Below are 12,272 nucleotides of genomic sequence, written 5' to 3'. Positions count from 1 at the left end.
CATTTATTTGATCAATAAGGAGAAAATAGCAATGTATTCAAATTTCAGGTATAATTTCAGATATAATAAATTTGTAATATAAAATATATTTGTACATAAATATATTCTTAGGGATACAAAATAAGCTAATATGGTTACTTGTAAAAAAAAAAATCCAACCCCATGATGAGAGTGGAATAGCAAGGTAAAGAAATGCAGCTTATTTATCATCTTGAATGAAGCAAAAACCCCGTACCTTAATATATTTTGCATTCACAGATGAATAGGAATTACTTTTCTCTTAACGTGCATACGTGATTAAGTTTCATCGTCTACTTTACAAAATCAGGTAGAGCTACTGCATACCTAAATTGGCAAAAGTGGGACTCTGAGTTGTCTTTCTCCCTGAATATTTAGATGGAAACTGGATTGTTTTTCTTGATTTTGATTTTCCAAATAATGACATTAATCTTCTACATTACATTTTGGTTAGAAACTTGGCTTTGAGGAAAAAGAATCTACTATGTGTACAATCAAATTTAAAGACAATATAATTCAAGACCACAGATCTAAGTATTCTATAATTTCACATCACTTTTGCTATGACTAAACACTTGGTATTTACAACAACAACAAAAAATCCACTGACATCACTTTGATTTGCTTCTCCAATTTGGCAGCACTCGGATTCTTCTCATCTTCAGGAGAGCACCAGCCTGCCCAGGGGAAGCCTTGACGCACGTCCAGCTGCTGATTAGTATATGCCTCACAGTCTGAGTGCTGGTTCTTTCTCTGAGAAATTGGAAAGGCTACCGCAGGATGCTGGGGAGCTTTAATGGAGAGGAGGTAAGTGAACAGATTGTCCTTTAGAACTGGCCACATTTCAGTTTCCCTATTGAAGAACAGACTTCAAGAAGGTTTTTGTTTTGTTTTCGTTTCTCCCTTTTACTCGTTAATGCTTTGTTCTCTCAACCAAAGTGTCCCTATACTGGGTTTTGTAGGTCTCATTTTTTATTCTAGTTCAAGGTACATAGCTTTATTAGTACAATGACACCTGCTGTGTTTTTAATCTGTACTGGGTATCCAACCACCTCCCACATAAGTATCAGATGGATAGTGTCTTGATAATTCCCATGGATGGCCTGGTGGGACTCTTTATAGATCAGGAGGTTGTCCTGTGTTCAGTATTCCTCTATCTCAGCAAAGGACAGGCCAGTCTGTATCCTGGAAGTGATACCCCGGTTTAATTTTTCATCTGCCTTTTTGATTAAGTACTCTAGAGAGCAGAAGAAGTGAAAGGAACCATTTCAGTTTGTATATGCTTGAGGAACGTGGTGTAGTGAAGGAAGAGCTGTCTCGGGAGTCAGAAAACTTGCACTCTGTTCCTCTACCCATATCTCCCTGGCTGAGTGCTCATCCTCTTCCTCTCGCTCTGGGCCTCAGCTGCTTTTCCAGTAAAGGGGAATGATAACGTCTACCTGCCTAAAAAGTGGGCCTGCAATAATTAATATGAGGTTCTTTGCAAATCTACATTTCAGTCACAGTAAATATAAAAAAGCTCATCTGAAATGTAACAGTTCTCAAAATAGAGAAAGAAAAATCCAAATAAAATGTCCACCCCCAGAATGGTGATAGGAATGGGCTTTAATGAATGTTTACTCCCTATCCAGTATGAAAAAGGCACGGAAATAAAATATTGAGCAAAATCAACAATGTCCCTAACCTCACTGAGATTACTGAGGAAATTAAGGTGATGTCCCAGGTGTTATGATTGATTAGGATGCCATGTGCTGGCCAACTTCTTTCTGCTTGAGTGTTCTCATCTGTGAACAATTACTTGCTCTCCCTATCAACAGTATCAAAGTAAATGGAAGTGCTTAATGAAATGTTCCTGATTTCTCAGAATTAGCATGAAGAACTTTATCTAAGGATATGGAAGTATGGAGAACTCTACTTACATTTCAAGTTAAGAGAACCTCCAGCTCTTTCTTCCAAGCTGAGGGGCACCAAGGATGAAAAGAACATGCAAATTTACCCATCTCAGAAGAAAAGAGTCCTGGGAAGATACAATATACTGGAAGAGAAACCATTCCTTATTCCTCTCAAATCTCTTTTTTTTTTTTTTTTTTTTTTTGGAGAGGATGTAGGTTCTGGGCTGCTTTTCCTCTACTAGACAGCACTGTGAAGAACTCTGTAAATGCTAGGCCAGGCACATTCCCCCACCATTGCTTTCTCACATTGCTTAAGTCATGTTGCAGGTGTTCTCAGATTTCCCAGGCCTTCCTCAGTGTACTAGCTCCATATGCACTATTCAGATTCAGTAGTAAATCTGAGGATGAAAAAGGCCGAAAAGCTTCTTGTGCTTCTGACTTCCTGCCCATCTCTCTGAGCCATTTAAACTATTTTTAGATACCTGAAAATAACTGGTCTTACTGGTCCCTGGTCTCCCTCTCTGGTACTTCCTCTCAGAAACAAAATGCCCTCTTCCTTTTTAATGTACACCAACCCCTTTTGTATATAACATGACTGTCATTATGGTAGGCAGAATTCTAAAGATGCATCCCTCCCCACCAGATTCCTGTCCCTTGATTATTCAATCAAACAGTAATTTACATACTGCTGTAAAGGGACATTGCCAGTAGAATTAAGGTTGCTAACCAGCTGACTGTAAAAGAGGAAGATTGTTCTGGATTATCCAGGTGGGCCCAATATGATCTCATGAGCCCTGAAAAGCAGAAGAAGAAGGAACAAGAGTGAGTCAGAGAGATGTAGAAGCATGGATAGGAGGCAAAGTTTGAAGCTTGAGACAAACTAGACTCTCTATTGCTGGAAGGAGGCCACTTGGAAAACACAAGGAGAGATGGGGCCTATCTAGGAGCAAAGATTTCTTGTTGACAGCCAGCAAAGAAATGGGAGTTTCAGCTTTACAACTACTTGGAACTGAATTTTGCCTGAATAAGCCTGGAATTGGATTCTATCCAGAGTCCCCAGTAACCTTGCCAACATCTTGATTTTAGTCCTGCAAGAACCATGACAGATCTGACCCACAGACACTGTGAGGTAATAAATTTGTGTTTTTTTAAGCTGCTAAATCTGTGGTAACTTGTTGTGGCAACAGTAGAAAACAAATACAGTCACATCCCCCTCCTGCTGTAAGGTGCATTTGCCTTCCTGTCCTTTAGGGAAAGTTATAGAAGCAATGCAGGAAGCTTCTATAGGAAAGGAAAGACAAATTGGTGGGAGACTAAATGTTATTCCCTTTATACTTTTTAACTTTATATGGATGTGATGGCTCTATAATTAAATTATAAACCTGTTGACAGACATTACATACAGAGTAGGTTCTAAAATTGTGCGGATGTTTTGAATTAATGTCTTAATTTATTCATGTTGGTTTTTACCAAAGTCAGATCATAGACCTCTTTCAGTTCTAATAAGCCTCCTTTGAAAGGAGATAATTGGAGAGTTTTATCTCTAGAACTGAAAAGATACAGCTAGAATGTGCGACAAGGAGCTATGATGTTCTTGGTAGGGGTATGGCCTCTAGAAACAGGCTGCCTGGCCACTTAAAACTCTTGTTGCATAGAAAGCATTTAGAACAGTGCCCAGTACACAGGACAAGCTACAAAAGCCTTGGCTTTCCTGTGATAATGGGCATTTCCACATAGCTATGTAAGACATGGTCCAAGAAAGAGCTAGACCTGATTCAATTAACATACACTATAAACACAGAGTAGGGACAAGGAAGTTTGGATAGTAATGGGGTAATAACATACCCCAGACATTGTTTCTTACCTCCCTGGCTTATTCACACTCTCTCCCTCTCCCACCTACTCTTATATATCCTATCCCACACTATCCTGTGCCTTACCACTCACTCACCTCTCTGCAAGCCTTCCCATGCTGGGTTAGGAATGCTTTCCCATAAAACTCTGTTCATATCATTATCATCTACATACGAAATGCTAACATCTTTAACGTATCTCTCTCCCCTTTACACTGTGAGTTCTTGAGAGCCAGGGACACCTCTTCTTAACAATTATAATCCATATAACTGGTACATAATAACATAGTAACTGATACATAATAAGAGTTCAAGAAAGGAAGAAAATACTAAAATACTAAAGGAAATCATCAGAGAAGCATACAAAACACACAATTTATTACATGGAGATATCCACAGCACAAGTTGGAACTAATGTTAATTATCTAACGATAAGGATTAAGCTAAATGCATTCTATTTCCACCATAATTTCTCTTTCATGTTTTCTAAGATATTTAAAGTCATGGAAGGGGCTACATTATACAAGCAGAACACAAAATTTTATAAATAATATCATTGCAATTGTGTTTGAAAGATAACCATATGAATAGAAAATACAAGTAAACATACTAAAAATCAAAAAAAATAAAAAAAAATAAAAAAATAAAAAATAAAATTGTGCATATGTGTGTGTGTGTGTGTGTGTGTATGAGAGAGAAAGACAGGTTGGATTCATATGTCTTAATATGTCCATATATGAAAATAATAATTGAACTTCATATAGTCAATCCAATATTCTTTCAATATTCTTTCAATTGGAGCCTCATTAAAACTCCATGAATTAAGTGTCCTCCATGTGTATTACATATAAAGAAACAGGCTTAGAAAATGTAAGTGGTCTGCCTAATGTCAATGAGATGAAATTGACTGAAAAATGGAGCAAACCTTAGGGGAATTAAATATGTAAAATTAGTGAAACTGAAAAAGTAGCCTGAGGTGACCAGGGCTTAGAAAAAAACTAGAAGATAACTTGGCCAAGTGCAGGAATACCAAGGGGCAGCCTGCATGCCACTATTTGTCATAAGAGTACATGGGTTTTCCATTGATTAAAGGAGCATCTTGTTTGGTATAAAACTTAATTGGTCTTATCATAATTTCAAAGTGAGGTGCCTCCTTAGCAAAATGTCCCTGTGACAAAAACAAAGAAACAAATAAAAAACATAACGAATCAAAACAAAACCAACCTGGTAAGTGGACCACCTACAACCTGTTAAGTAGACCACCCTTGCTCAACAAATATTAAACATGATTCTATACAGTCACTTGTCAGTGGCTCATCTGAGGAGCATTTAAACTTTAAAAAAAATCTTCTTTTAATTTTTTTTAACGTTTATTTATTTTTGAGACAGAGAGAGACAGAGCATGAACAGGGGAGGGGCAGAGAGAGAGGGAGACACAGAATCTGAAACAGGCTCCAGGCTCTGAGCTCTCAGCACAGAGCCTGACGCGGGGCTCGAACTCACGGACCGTGAGATCATGACCTGAGCTGAAGTCGGACGCTTAACCGACTGAACCACCCAGGCTCCCCTAAAAAAAAATCTTGTAATAATTTTAATAGGTGTAGGTGAAGAGAGTCAGGAGGGATAGCTTAAGGTGGAACTTCTGTGCGGGATCAAAGTCCTGTAATACCCTGTATATAATCATACATCTTTTTCTTGAGGGAGCCAGCATTTGAATACCTGCCACAGAAAAGTAAATGAAAATTAGTTAATATTAGCTGGAGAATTAGTAGCATCCTACACAATGAGGAAAAGAGTTTCTGTGCCACTATTGTGGAGTTTTCATTTTCACCTCTTCTGCATCTTTCCAACTAGAGAAATAAGTGCAAGAAGGGGTCTTTGGATAGAGCAGATATTGTCTCCACCCACACCAAGCAGGTGGAAGGAGGACTTTGAACAAATATGATTGGAGTTAAAAAATTTATTGCAAACTGATGGGCTTAAATGGAAGCAATTATAGTAATCAGCTACACAGTGGGGAGATTTCAAAGACTAAAGCAAGTATTTAGAAAAAATAGAAATATTTTCAATTTATAATTTAATTATTTTCAATTCAGTGGTCAAAATTATTTCATATTACATTATTTATATCATGAGTTCTCTCTGTGTGTGTGTGTGTGTGTGTGTGTGTGTGTGTGTGTGTGTGTGAGTGTATTTAACCTAGGAGTATTCTACTAGAATTTTCACGAGAAAATTTTTAACTTTGTTGAAATACTCCTCAGATGAGCCATTAAATTGGTGTTTATGCAGTATAATTATACTTATTAGTAAGACACTTTCTTAAATGTTTTATATGTGTAATATTATTCAACTTATCAAAATTGCCTAATAGATAGCTTTGTGAGATGAAGAAACTGAGTCACAGTGAGTTTAAATACCTTGCACATCTCAAAATCATAAAGTATCAGAGCTAGAATTTGAACTTGTTATAGATCACAAGGGCTTTTGTGCCAGACTTCCAATTCATGGAAAAAGTATGAAAGGTTCAGATCAGAAATTCAAATTTCACTCTAAATTGTTGATCAAAAGCTAGAGGGACCAATCAGAGTTAATGAAAACATCAACTTAACTTTTAAAACATAATACCTATTTTGACAATCCCTTGACTTAATTTCACTGCCTTGATACATGATAAACAAGTTTACACCAAAAATACATTTCATGTAATTTCCCTGAGTTTTGCCTCTTCCTCCTTCCCTCTTTTCCTCTTTTCTTTTTCTTTTTTCCTTTTTTTTTTTTTTTTTTTTCTATTTTTCCAAATGTTTTAGCAGGGAAACATTATTGAGATCCCAGGTCCAAGGGCCTGGGCAGGAGGCCACCCTGTGGGCAAAGGAAGAGCTGGTGGCAAGTCCTTCCTTAACCTTCTTGGGGCACAGGTGTTTAGTGTGGCCACATTTCTTCTCGTATCAGTTGACTGTGCAGGGATGCAGGTGAGCATTAAAACTTGCAGCAGAGCATCTTGTCACAGTTGTACTTACCGGTGAGTTGGAGAAGGCTTGGTGATGCTGCCCTGGAGGTGAAACACCAAGCACATGGTGGGCTCTCTCTGGGTACTATAGTCTGAGGGAGTGTGGCCATCCTCCTGCTGTTTGCTCCACAGATACCAGACGCTGCTGGTCAGATAGGGTGCCCTCTTTGTCTTGAATTTCACTTTGATATTCTCAGTGATGTCATTGGACTGGACTTGTCTGTCATGTCTTCACAAAGATCAGGGTATCTGAATCTGCTGCAAAGCAACCATCACCAAACTCTGCCACCTCATTCCTTCCCTTTCCTCTTTTATCCTTCTAGAATTCCTACTCGATATATGCTAGTGACTTGCATTTGATCCTCTATGCCTCAATTGCTTTTACTTGCCAGTCTCTTTGTCATTATCATGCCTTATGAGATTATAGTGATAGATAACTTAGGGATGTTGAGTACCCGCTCAGTACACATTTGCAATCACAACAGCCTAAGGTGCAAAGACTATTACAATTAGTGTTTTATAGATGAAGAACCTGAGTGTAACAGGAGGTTAAATATTCAGACCAAATCAGTTTGACCATAGGACCTGTTTCATTTACTTCTAGTTTCAGTTCATTTATTCTGCCTTAGCAAGATTAAGTTCACTCTTTAGCACTCCTACTGAAAGTTTTAAAAATATAATTTCAGTAATTATAGTTTTCAATTCCAAGATTTTCAAATGATCAAATTTTAAGCTCTCTGTACATTAAACCTCCTACTTGTTTTTTTGAATACTAATAACACCTCTGTATTTTGAGGATTTAAGCTTACTTCTTACAAAATATTGTACTTATAATTATTTGATTTCTATTTCTATAGACATAAAGTTTCCTACCTGTTGGATTGCTCAAATATTTAAAATAACCTATAGGTTCTTCATCGTGCACCCTTTACTAAAGTAGTAGTTTCTTATCAGCCTCAATAAAAGCTCTTTATTATATAAGAAACAGATATCATGCTATCAGTTTGTTTCCAGAACCTTACCCTCTGCAGATCAGCAGTCTTGACCCTGTACCCATATGTGACACAAACCAAATACTTATTTGTGAGTGCATTTACTTGGGCTCTCTGTATATTCAAACTGGCACACAATGGCTTCAACCCAAATTGAAGAACAAAGGTAATTTAGCCAAGGTAATTATTGGACACTGGTGTTTGGATTCTATGGATTATGCAGGGAGCCTGGTCTCCTCACTCCATCTCACCTGCTATATGTAGAATTTTCTACAGTTCCGAGTTCCTAGTGGGTTAAGTCAGTCATCCTTGATTCTTTGGTATTTCTCTATTTTCACTCTTAGAATCTTTTCTTTCTTTCATTTTTAAACGTTGTAGTTAATTTTTTTTTCAATACTACCTATAAATTAGAGTGCATAAAGTTCTTTTGTTCCCTGGCCACTAGACCAAAAGTTCTTATGTTTTAATGAAAAAAAGGTTATGTTAGGGTCTTAAAGCATGCAGTAATGTCAATTTATATACATTATTGTTCTCTTAATGTAGAATTTTCACACACAATGTCGGGACTTGAAAAAAATATTTTTCTATTACGTTATTTTTATATTTTGTTTAGCACATACCTGATTCATGGTTTGAAAGCTTTTCAAATTTATACTACTTTAAAGAAAATAGAGTTTTATTGTTTTAGTGCTAAAAAGCAGACCAAGGAAACATGAAAATATATGAATTAAAAGAACAATGAACATAAATATAAGCAAATGGATCCAATTAGTCCTTCTTCTTCATTAAACTATTTAAGTCTTTAGCTTTTCTTTTCTTTCTTTCTTTCTCTCTCTCTCTTTTGTTTTTTGTTTGTTTTTTTTTTTTTTTTTAGAAATTCTTACTATTTCTGAAGAAGGAACTCTCAAAAACGAGATAATATAAGCACTAAGTTGCAAATTTTGTTCTTATCTAAAATGTATAATATATATACTAGTATATAAGCATGAATATCTATGCCTGATCTGTACTTTCATATACACACCTAATGCTCTGAAGATCATAAATGTAAAAGATAAATCATTATATTATTCTTATTTTATATCTTTTCAAACTTTAGAAGCTAATAGTTATATTTAGAAATATTCTTATTCTCAAAAAGAATCTATAAGTGGTTGAAATTTCCCTCAAAATTATTTTACCTCTTCCAAATACTATATGAAAAGTAAATAGTAAAATTATGTTGTCTTCTGATTTTCCTTATTTCTTCTTTTTATGTAATCTTCCAATTGCCAACTGGCATATTTCTTGATTTTTCCTGATACGCTATTTTCTCATTTAATTAAAACAAAACTTCAAAGTAGATTATCTTTCAATACCCTTTAAAATTATACATTTGTTTTCACAGAAAATGAATTAGCATTCAGGTCTCTGAGTAAAATATATTTCAGTATTTAATAATGTGCTATATTTTTAATTAAAAGGCAAATGAATTCAACTTTCACATTTGTTACAAAGTCCTCAATTGGAATTTTTTTTTCTAACTACAAAAGATGTTATTTATACTTGACACAAAGTCAAGAGTATTTGAGATGAATATTTTCAAATATTTTTTTCTTTTATTATTCAAGGCATTTAAAAAAATAAAAATAAATCTACTTGAATCTTAATTACTCATTATACTTCCAAAATCATTCTTGTCTTTATTTTTTCTTAGAAAATAAGAGTATAGTTTTTTCCAAAACTGGATATTAATAGTAAATAAAAATTTGTTTGTATACAAATTTAAATGTCCAATGAACATATTTATCCTATTTATCATATATTATGTAGTTCACAGTGTAATCATTTATCTTAGAACTGTCTTATTTTTCTTACTTCTTATTTATTCTTTCCCTTCTTTTTTTTATTTTCTCTTCCATAAATATTTATTCAACCCTGCTATAAGTGCTTCTTATATGCAGGAGTTTTTTTGTTGATTTTTTTTTCAAATTTTCTACATCGACAATTATTTTACCTGTGAATAATGACAGTTTTACTTTTTCTTTCCTAATCTATATACCTTTCATTTCCTTTTATTTTGGGGGGGAGGTCTTATTACATCAGTTAGACTACCTAATATGATTTTGAAAAGGAATGATGAGCGAGAGTATCCTTGTCTTGTCCTTAATCTTAGTGGAGAAGTTTTGAATTTCTCATAAGTAAGTATGATGTTAGTTTCAGGTTTTTGTAGATACTCTTTATCAAAATAAAGAGGATTTTCTTTTATGTTTATTAAGAATAGACATGGAATAAATGGTTTGAGAAACAATGGCAGAGAATTACAATCAAAATTCGTGTCTGCTTATTAGAATATGATGCATCTGAAGATAGGTATCAGAGAGGAAGAGAAAAAAAATTCAGAAACCACTTAACTGGAGTTGAAGTTCCTCTTGAAAATCAATCATGAGCATTTTTGTTTTATATTTTCTCACTTTCCTTGCAAATTTGTTTTTCTCTGAATAGTAAATAGTTAAAATATTCTTTTACTAGATGCCACAACAAAATAAAGTGCACTTCAGATGTTTTTCCTAAACAAAGTTACTTCAAATTTTCTTTTCTATTTGTCATTTATCAGCAAGAATAAACTTACACTCTTGGACACATGTTTTAATAAAAACTCAGCATTTTATGTATCACTTCATACCCTATTTACAAATATATGACACCAAGAGAAATCACACAAATGATGCCTGAAAGTGTAGACAGAAAACAAATTATCTAAGCTTCACCTAAAGAAACAAGAAAACAAAAATAAATAAATAAATAAATAAATAAATAAATAACAAAACAAAACAAAACAAAGAAAGTTAAATCCAAAGTAAGCAGAAGAAAAGAAATAATGATTTTGGAGGAGAATCAATGAAACTGAAAATGGGAAATCAAGAGATAAATGAAAAAAAAACCTGGTTCTTTGAAAAGATTAATAAGATCAATAAGCCTTTAACCAGGCTAACCAAAAAGAAAAGGAAAAAAAAAAAGCAAGAAAGAAAAAGAAAGAAAAAGCAAGAAAGAAAAGGAGAGGAGAGGAAAAGAAAAAGATAGAGGGCACAAATTATTCATATCAGAAATGAAAGGGAGAACATTACTACAGATCTCAGGGACATGATATGTCCCACAAATATGATAACCAAGATTAAATGACCAATTCCTTGAAAGACAAAATCTGTAATCTCACCCAAAAAGAAACAATCTGAATAGGCCTATATCAAATAAATCAAATTAATAATTAATAATCTTCCAAAATAGAAAGCACCCAACCCTGATGGGTTCACTAGTGAAATCTGCCAAACATTTTGGAAGAAATTATACCAATTATCTATAATCTTTTTAATTCTATGAGGCCATCATTACCCTAATACCAAATCAGATATATTAAGAGAAAATTTTATCTTTTCATTAGAAGAAAAGAAAACCATGGGGCCTCTGGGTTGCTCAGTCGGTTGGGTGTCCAACTTCAGCTCAGGTCATGATCTCACAGCTCGTGGGTTTGAGCCCCTCGTCGGGCTCTGTGCTGATAACTCAGAGCCTGGAGCCTGCTTCGAACTCTGTGTCTCCCTCTCTCTCTGCCCCTCCCCGCTCATGCTCTGTCTCTCTCTGTCTCAAAAATAAATAAACATTAAAAAAATTGTTGTAAAAAAGAAGAAAAGAAAAGCAATATCTCTCATGAACACATATTCAAAAATTCTCAAAAAATTTCAAATCTAATCCAACAATGTATAAAAAGAATTGTACACACAGGAAATTCTAGCTAATATGATAAGACAAAAAAAAGGAAATAAGTGGCATACAAATTGGGGAAGAAGTAAAATTGTCTTTGTTCACAAGTAAAATAATTGTCTATGTAGAAACTTGGGAAAAAATCATCAACAACAACAAACTCCTGCAAGTAATAAGCAGTTATTGCAAAGTTGAAGGATATAAAAGTTGATTACTTTCCTGTGTACCACAATGAAGTGGAATTTGAAATTAAAAGCACAATACAATTTAGATTAGCATCCCCAAAATTAAACACTTAAGTATAAAGCCAACAAAATACTTATAAGATCTGTATGAGGAATACTACAAAACTGTGATGATCAATAACAAAGAACTAAGTAAATTGAGAGCTATTCCATGTTCATGGATAAGAAGATTCAGTATTGTCAAGATGTCAGTTTTTCCTCACTTGATCTAGAGTTTCATCACATCCTTATCAAAATTAGAGCAAGCTACTTGATGGTTACCAACAGGTTCTAAAGTTTACATAGAAGAGCAAAAGACCCAGAATAGCCAACACAAATTTGAGGGAAAAGAATAAAGTTGGAAGACTGACATTGCTTGATTTCAAAGCTTATTATAAAGTCATAGGAATCAAAATCATGTGATATTAGCAAGAGAACAAATAGATCAATAGAACAGTTAGAAAGCTCAGAAAGACCTCAGTAAATAAGATCAACTGATGTTTGGCAAAGGAGCACAGGCAATACATGGAGAAAAGATGGTCTTTTCA

The 12,272-nt window shown here is 34.6% G+C and overlaps 1 long non-coding RNA gene across 1 annotated transcript in view; it reads left to right on the top strand.

Annotated features, from left to right (window-relative positions):
• Positions 1–12,272, top strand: part of LOC122240117 — an 80,445-nt gene that overhangs the window by 29,021 nt on the left and 39,152 nt on the right. The window contains exon 2 of the long non-coding RNA XR_006219456.1: positions 660–825. This is a non-coding gene — a long non-coding RNA (uncharacterized LOC122240117). The remainder of the gene's footprint in view (positions 1–659; positions 826–12,272) is intronic.

Source organism: Panthera tigris, chromosome B4, assembly GCF_018350195.1.
Source record: "Panthera tigris isolate Pti1 chromosome B4, P.tigris_Pti1_mat1.1, whole genome shotgun sequence".
NCBI classification, from domain to species: Eukaryota; Metazoa; Chordata; class Mammalia; order Carnivora; family Felidae; genus Panthera; species Panthera tigris.
This window is presented reverse-complemented; position numbering and strand designations above follow the sequence as displayed.